The sequence below is a fragment of the Camellia sinensis genome, chromosome 8 (genome assembly GCF_055761805.1).
Source record: "Camellia sinensis isolate YWXY chromosome 8, ASM5576180v1, whole genome shotgun sequence".
In the NCBI taxonomy this organism is placed as follows: domain Eukaryota; kingdom Viridiplantae; phylum Streptophyta; class Magnoliopsida; order Ericales; family Theaceae; genus Camellia; species Camellia sinensis.
The window spans coordinates 116,442,063-116,451,202 of record NC_138968.1 but is presented as its reverse complement, the minus strand read 5'-3'; the positions used below and the strand labels follow the sequence as shown (position 1 = coordinate 116,451,202).

At 37.6% G+C, this 9,140-nt stretch overlaps 1 pseudogene; it reads left to right on the top strand.

Moving 5' to 3' along the window:
• The first annotated feature begins 5,056 nt into the window (after positions 1 to 5,056).
• On the top strand, positions 5,057 to 7,752 carry LOC145797996 (transcriptional activator DEMETER-like; annotated as a pseudogene).
• Positions 7,753 to 9,140: the final 1,388 nt, after the last annotated feature.

Genomic DNA, 9,140 nt, shown 5'->3' with positions numbered 1-9,140 from the left:
TTCAGGTTGGTTGGGTTTAGAAACCAAGAGTTGCTGTCCAGGTTTTTGGTTCTTCGCTCAAGCGAGGAGTTGTTCGCTCGAGCGAGAGGTAGTGTTTGATTTGGACCTGTAGCTGTGCATTCTTGGCTCGAGCGAGCTTTTCTTCGCTCGAGCGAGTTAGTTCATCCTTCGCTCGAGCTATAGTTCCTTCGCTCGAGCGTGTGTCTGGGTTCAGACCTGAGGGTTTGAGTTCTTCGCTCGACCGAGCTTTCTTTCGCTCGAGCGAGCATTTGAGTTGTTGGCTCGAGCAAGGCTTCCTTGGCTCGAGCGTAGTTTCTCTGTGTCTGGTCGCTCGAGCGACCAAGTCTTCGCTCGAGCGAGCCTGTCCAGTTTATATACACTGCAGCGGGATTTGATCAGTCTTTTTCATTTTCTTTTGATTCCAAACCCTAGGTCCGACTTCTCTATCTCCCTACTCACCTTCTTTCTTAGATTTGATCCACTTAGGGTGTGTTTCTACCCTAGATCCTTCATTAAAAAGATAGAGTGAGGCAAGGGCTACCATTTAATCTGAGCATTTGGCGATTTGGAGCACTTTGGTATTTGGGCACTCATCTCTTTCTTCACCTTTTGGGTTGTTTTCTTTGAGGTAGGGATTTCCTACTCCATCTTATAGGTTTTGTTCTAAGTTTTGGTAATTTGATATGTTGGGAATACTTGGGTAAATTTTGGGAAAAACCCTAGTTGTATTATTGAATTAATTTGTATAAGTAATTCATGGAATTGGGAAAAGAATGTTAAATTCACAGAATTGGGGAATTTATTGATTTAATGGCATAATTGGGTAATTGGTATCATTTGTCCATTGAATTGTTGACATGGTTATTTTCAGTTTAGAAATAACTGTTTTGGGCTATCGGTGGAGGATAGTCGTGATTGTTGTAGACAGTGCATGTGAATTAGGAATAACTGAAACTAATCACATTGGTTAAGTCATTACTTTTGACTGTGGCATTGATACAGATAATACGTGTATTGATTGAGCATTGCATTTGCATACATTGTTTGTGTGTAGGAGGAGATAGGGGATGTACTCCACGGTTTAGGGGAAGATAGGGGATGGACCTCTAAACCGGATTTTGTTTGGGAGGAGATAGGGGATGGACTCCATTAGCATCACTTTTATGTGTGCTTATTTATATAGAAGTGTTTTATTGATACAGCACTAAAATGTGTATCAATCTGGAAGTATGAAGTGTTTGATTTGAGCTTGAGTCTCATTTGTTGTTAATATTGGAAGGATGTGAATATGATATATGTGATTTCACTGTTATAAGTTTGGCCAGGTTCTGAGCCATGTTGATAAAACTGGAAAGTAAAACGTATCTTTGGCAATAATGTCATGAGTCTGTAAAATGAAGTAATTGATTATTTTGGTTAACCATCTGTTGAATGCTATTGCTTTATTCATTGCTTATATGTGGTTTAGTATATTTCTACTGGGCTGTGGCTCACCCTATATGGGAACATCATTTTCAGGTTCAGGTGATAAACTACCTCCAAGGACTTAGCTTGGGAGGGTTTGGCTTCTGGATTGGAGAAGACTACCTTTAGTTAATTGTCTTTAATTATTATTACATGTAAACATTCAAGCCTAGGGCTTTTCTTGTATTGAGTTAGAACTCATATTTTTGTATCCAAGTGTTGGCTTGGAAAGATGTAAGCCTGTAGGGCATTTTATTTGATGTTACATGTAATGCTTTATTTAGTAATACTCTGATGAATGAATTAATATATATTGTCTTCTTTAAATAATGCCTGTCTATGATATATATATAATGGGTTAATTTTTAGGGCGTTACAGATCTCCTGTTTGTTGGGCTGAGGTGGGTGATGCACCTCTGTTGGGTCCGGAGTTGGTGAGGGAAACGACGGAGAAAGTTGAGCTTATCCGTAAGAGGCTTGTTACAGCACAGAGTCGTCAGAAATCTTATGCCGACCGTAGGAGGAGACCTTTGGTGTTTGAGGTGGGTAATCATGTCTTTCTGAAGATATCACCTAGACGGGGTTTGATGAGGTTTGGGAAGAGTGGGAAGTTGTCCCCTCGGTTCATTGGTCCGTTTGAGATCCTTGAGAGGATTGGCGAGACTGCTTATCGTTTAGCTTTGCCGCCGCAGTTGTCCGGAGTACATGACGTGTTTCATGTGAGTATGCTTCGGAAGTATGAGCCAGATCCATCACATGTGTTGGATTGGACCGATTTAGTGGTTGATGAGGATGTCTCGTATGAGGAGAGACCGGTTCGAGTATTGGATAGGCGGGATCAAGTTTTGCGAGGCAAAACCATCCCTTTGGTCAAAGTTTTGTGGAAACACCACGGAGTGGAAGAAGCCACTTGGGAACGTGAGTTAGAAGTCCGCGAGAAATATCCGGACATGTTTATTGATTTGTAATCTTATAATTAGATTCTGTTATATTGTTGAACTTAAGAGCTTTATATATGTCTTAAGTTGTAAAACATTGAGTTTGTTTTGGTAAAAGAGTGTATCTTGAAACTTGCTTCATTATAGAAGTTTAGTGTAACATTGCATTTGTTGAGTACATTGTGAATGAGTTGTATATATCATGCGATTTAATATGATATGAGAATTGTTAACATTGAAAGGAATAATGCATAATATTGATACAGGTTGAAATATATGTTATTTTGTATATGTTATGAGATGCCTCTTGATAAAGAGATGAAGTGACCAGCATTGGGTCAAGCTGTCTATTATGGTTTTATAATATCATTGGGAATTGAGAAAAATCTGTTTTCAAAAACTTAAGCTTAATTTCGGGGACGAAATTCTTTGAAGGGGGGGAGGTTATAGCGACCCCGGTCTTTTCCCATTTGACTATTGTGTCCGGACATAGGTTCTGTAGATTCGGTCATTGTAAATTGTTGTTGTTGTCCCTTATTTTCTCATTTGGAATTATAGGATGTGTTGGGCAGGTTTGTTTCAGGTTGGTTGGGTTTAGAAACCAAGTGTTGCTGTCCAGGTTTTTGGTTCTTCGCTCGAGCGAGGAGTTGTTCGCTCGAGCGAATGGTTGTGTTTGATTTGGACCTGTAGCTGTTCATTCTTGGCTCGAGCGAGATTTTCTTCGCTCGAGCGAGTTAGTTCGTCCGTCGCTCGAGCAATAGTTCCTTCGCTCGAGCGTGTGTCTTGGTGCAGACCTGAGGGTTTGAGTTCTTCGCTCGATCGAGCTTTCTTTCGCTCGAGCGAGCTTTTGAGTTGTTGGCTCGAGCAAGGCTTCCTTGGCTCGAGCGTGGTTTCTCTGTGTCTGGTCGCTCGAGCAACCAAGTCTTCGCTCGAGCGAGCCTGTCCAGTTTATATACACAGCAGCGGGTTTTGATCAGTCTTTTCTTATTCTTTTTGGTTCTAAACCCTAGGTCCGACTTCTCTCCCTCAAAACTCATCTTCTCTTTAGGTGTTCATCTACTTCTAGGGTGAATCCATCTTAAGTTCTTTGTAAGAAAGATAGAGGGCGGCTTGGGCTTCATTCTAATCTGAACATTTGGTGATTTGGAGCACATTGGAATTTGGGCATTCATCTCTATCTTCTCCATTCGGGTTATTTTCTTTAAGGTAGGGATTTCCTACTCCATTTTATAGGTTTTGTTCTAAGCTTTGGTAATTTGATGTGTTGGGGATACTTTGGTAAATTTTGGAAAAAAACTCTAGTTGTATCATTGAATTATTGAATTAATTTGTATAAGTAATTCATGGAATTGGGGAATTCATTGGTTAAATAGCATAATTGGGTAATTGGAATTATTTGTCTATTGAATTGGTAACATAGTTATTTTCAGTTTAGAAATAACTGTTTTGGGCTATCGGTGGAGGATAGTTGTGATTGTTGTAGACATTGCATGTGGATTAGGAATAACTGAAACTAATCACATTGGTTAAGTCATTAATTTTGACTATGGCATTGATACAGAAAATATGTGTATTGATTGAGCATTGCATTTGCATACATTGTTTTGTGTGTGGGAGGAGATAGGGGATGTACTCCACGGTTTAGGGGAAGATAGGGGATGGACCTCTAAACCGGATTTTGTTTGGGAGGAGATAGGGGATGGACTCCATTAGCATCACTTTTATGTGTGCTTATTTATAGAAGTGTTTTATTGATACAGCACTAAAATGTGTATCAATCTGGAAGTATGAAGTGTTTTGATTTGAGCTTGAGTCTCATTTGTTTGTTGATAATGGAAGGATGTGAATATGATATATGTAATTCATTGTTGTAAGTTTGGCCAGGTTCTGAGCCATGTTGATAAAATTGGAAGGTAAAATGAAGTAATGAACTATCTTGGTTAACCATCTGTTGAATGCCATTGCTTTATTCATTGCTTATATGTGGTTTAGTATATTTCTACTGGGCTGTGGCTCACCCTTTATGGGAACATCATTTTCAGGTTCAGGTGATAAGCTACCTCCAAGGACTTAGGTTGGAAGGACTTGGATTTTGGAAGACTACTTTTAGTTATTTGTTTTTCATTGTTAATACATGTAAACACACAAGCCTAGGGCTTTATTTTTATTTGAGTTAGAACTCATACTTTGTGTCCAAGTGTTGGCTTGGAAAGATGTAAGCCGGTAGGGCATTTACTTTGATGTTGCATGTAATGCTTTTATTATTTGTAAGACTCTGATGGACATTATAAGGAATTATTAAAGTGTTCTCTTTAAACAATGCATGTCAATGATATATAATGGGTATATTTTTGAGGGCGTTACATTCATCTTGTCCTGCTTCATGTAAGTGCAATGAATCTCTGGCTTCCGCCTGTGTTCCCCATCACAATGGTTTTTCTTCTCCTTTGTTTCTAGTATAAGTTAAAGTGGTGTGAAGAGTGGTATGCTATTTGGAGTTTACTCTTTCCTTTAGTATGGAAATCATAAACAATATCCTAACTATGAATCACTATGTAGAAATTGCACATTGTGTATGTGTGCCATGTTCAAGCCTTGGAAATTTGATTTAGCTTTTACTCCATATGTCCTTTTACTCTCATCTTTTGGAAGGAATGGAGAATGGTATTAATTGGCAAAGGGTTGGATTGAATTATGTGATGATTTTGGAGAATGTATAGATATTTGTTAGTAGGATAGTTGTGTGACTAGGATGGGTGCCTCTCCAACCATCGCCTGAATCGCTTCAGCTGCATCTCCTAAAACTGGCAAAGGGTTGGATTGAAATATGGATTGAAATGTGTTGATTGGTTTGAACATATTACTTACAGTTCTAGGAGATGTAGTTGAAGCGATTCAGGCAGTGGTTGGAGAGGTACCCATCCTAGTGACGCAACTATCCTACCAACAAATATCATCTATACATTCTCCAAAGTCATCACATATATCAATCCAACCCTTTGCCAATTAATACCATCCTACACTTCAAGCCATGCTTTCACATAGGTATCCTGTGCTGGAGACAATTCAGAAATATATGTGGCCCAGACTGTGCAAGCTGGATGAGTGAACACTGTAATTTCGGAACTCCCTAAACCATTCATCTCTATGGATGGCATTTCACTTCTCTTTAAAAATTGAAGTTACGGAATTTTCACTATATTCTTCTGTACATTTAATTGATTAACATATCATGAACTACAGGTATGAGCTACATTACCAAATGACTTACATTTGGAAAGGTACGTTATCATGATCCTGCCCTTGCTAAATGTAGTTGACTAACCATAAGATAAGCACTTTTCCATGACAAATCATTCTTTATAATTTTATAGGTTTTCTGCACTAGGAGCAAACAAAATGGCAATGCATGTTCAATGAGAGGAGGGTGTAGACACTCTGCAAGCACATTCGCAAGGTATGCATTGAAAGCTTTGATTGATTTCTACTTTTAAGTGGCAACCAAAAGCTTTATCGTCACCTCCATAGTGTTCAAGACCCAAGAACATGCAATTAGAAAGTTGTACACATATTTCATAAATAACAATCTGCAAATATCAAAGACACACAACAATATAACACAAGCAAAACAATAGTCATCGGAAGGAGATGATGGTAGTCAGAGTCAACAAATACTGTAACTACCAGTGTAATTTCATAGAAACATTGACAAGCACTAGAGGCGGTGGCTTTAAATCCTATTAGCATAAACTGATGAGATTTGAATGACAAATAAGGCCTAGCACACATTAAAAGCTTCACGTCCATAAAACATACAAAACAAGTATTATCCTATGCTAAAATTACCTATTAAAAGAAAACTCATTGAACTAGTTTCAGATGAGGTCACAATTTGCAGCACTTTGTTAAGTTGGTGCCCAAAAAAAAAAAAAAAGGAAAACAATCATAATATTGTTGAGTTTTGAACACACGACACAAGTATTTGAACTGTTCCTAATTTAATCTTTTAGCTCCTATAAAGAACAAAATCATGAATCATATTTGCTAGTACCAACCCTCCGTTTCTCAGACATGCATTCAAGTAACAAGAAATAATAAATTCTTCAAGGGGAAATACATCATTTCATAGTGTCTAAGATGCATCAAAGATAGATGACATTTGAGGCATTTATGATTACAACTTCCAGAGTACTGATGAAAATACATAAATCACACATAACAAGGTCTAAAAGGTGACCATTGGTCCTGATAATAACATTGTCGTTCCAAAAAGAAATTAAAAAAATGAACTTTTAAGTAGAACATGGGTTGAAAATTTGTTGATTAGTTTTTATATAAAGTAAAAACGAAAGGAAACAATATTTACAATACTAGATAGGGAAAAATACCAACATGCTAATTGTTTGATAATGTAGCCATCGGAGAAAAGTGAATCCCTTCTCTCAAGAACTTCCTAGCTCACGTCCATGTCCAACAATTGAATACACATGCACCCACTCCGCTTGCACGGGGATTAGATTTGCATACAAATATATACACAAATGACACTGATAGTAGACTCATTTTCTACAGTGCAAGGCTTGCCCTTCCAGGTCTAGAAGAGAAAAGTATAGTGAGTTCAACGATTCCCGTTGCCACTGACAAAAGCCCCTTATGTGGCAATCAAGCTCATGCCACTACCTCCAGCTGATAGCAGTGAACCTAAAGACATGCAATTAGTTGTGAGCAAGTATGAACCTATTGTTGAGGAAACAACACCAGAACCAGAAACAACTGAAGTAACAAAAAGTGACATTGTGGATGCATTCTATGTGGATCCTGATGACATTCCTACAATCAAGCTCAACATTGAACAGTTCACACAGTATCTACAGAACTATATGCCAGAGAACATGGAACTGCATGTAGGAGATATGTCTGCGTCCATCCCTTCACCCAAACTGAAGAATGTGAGTCGACTACGAACAGAGCATCATGTGTAAGTAGGAATCTTCGAATTAAATATTCACTGTGACACATACAGTTAAATTTTATTTTCCTGTTAGACCTAGAAATTTTGTAATCTGCGGTCAATTCAGTTCGATTGAAGTTACTGTCCAAAAGATAGTAGTTAGAAACTCTTTAATAAATGAAACCCCCAACCAGAAAAACAAAAACTTAGTTTGCTACCTTACCAAGCCAGTGGGGATCAAGTTAGATTTTATTTTATGAGTATTGACAAAAAAACCATTGAGGCATTAATATTTGTTAAATAACACAACTTGCTAAGATACTTTTTGCTGTACAACTAACTCTTCCATCCTGTTGCAGGTACAAACTTCCATATTCAGCCCCTCCTACAAGGGGTTAGTTACCTCCACTTTTGTTCTATAAGCATTTGTGAACAATTAGAAAAAAATGTAACAACATACGTATCCACACACATGAACTTCATTTAGGTGGTGTTTGGCAAGTTGGGTTGGGGCTAAAATAGCCACAAAAGACAAAACAGGCTATTTTAGCCACAACAAACAAAACATCACATCCAACCCATAATCATTACACTCTTCTCTCACAAAAAAAATCAAAAAAGCCAAAAAGCCTTCCCAAACCAAACTTTTTAGCCCAGGCTAAAATAGCCAAAAAAGCCAAAAAGCCAAAAAGCCAACCCACTTCCCAAACGGAGGCTTAGAGTATATAAGTAGCACAGGTATAGCCAAATGGTAGACCAGCTTCACGCAAATAAAATTTACCGCACCATACCTTGGGACACGGTAGAGACAAGGACAAGAGGATCATTTGGAAGACGGAGTTGCATTTCGATTCTCTCACGATTGTAAAAATTTGTGTAACTAATCTATTAGGCAATAATAGATATAAATCAAAATGAAAAGTTTCATTTAAATATATATAATAATAATAAAATGGTAAACCTCATCATGAGTGTGTTAAAATCAGACAACTATTCGTTCATAACTGGATACATTGTGGATAAATACAACTGTCCAACTCCTCTCTCATTCTCAATGTCATGCGCGATTCTTAAATACTCATTGTATTTGTACCCCCATTTTTTACCCTATGAATTTTGAATTACGAAAAACTTTCTAAATGTCTTTTCGCCGTGTCTTCCTTCTTTTGTTGCTGTAAGCATAATTCCAAAAATTTTAATTTCATTTCTGGATTGGAAATTTGGTCAGCAAAATTAATTATTCTGTGTTCATCTTCCGTAAGGACATTGATACTAGGTCCTCCAATATCAAGACCATTACGAATATCGTCGGGAAAGGCATCAATTTGAATACCATGACTATCCCACCAAACGAGAAACTAGTTTGGTAGATCGTTTTGCTGCAGGTACAAACTTCCATATTCAGCCCCTCCTAAAAGGGGTTAGTTACCTCCACTTTTGTTCTATAAGCATTTGTGAACAATTAGAAAAAAATGTAACAACATACGTATCCACACACATGAACTTCATTTAGAGTATATAAGTAGCATGGGTATAGCCAAATGGTAGACCAGCTTCACGCAAATAAAATTTACCGCACCATACCTTGGGACACGGTAGAGACAAGGACAAGAGGATCATTTGGAAGACGGAGTTGCATTTCGATTCTCTCACGATTGTAAAAATTTGTGTAACTAATCTATTAGGCAATAATAGATATAAATCAAAATGAAAAGTTTCATATAAATATATATAATAATAATAAAATGGTAAACCTCATCATGAGTGTGTTAAAATCAGACAACTAT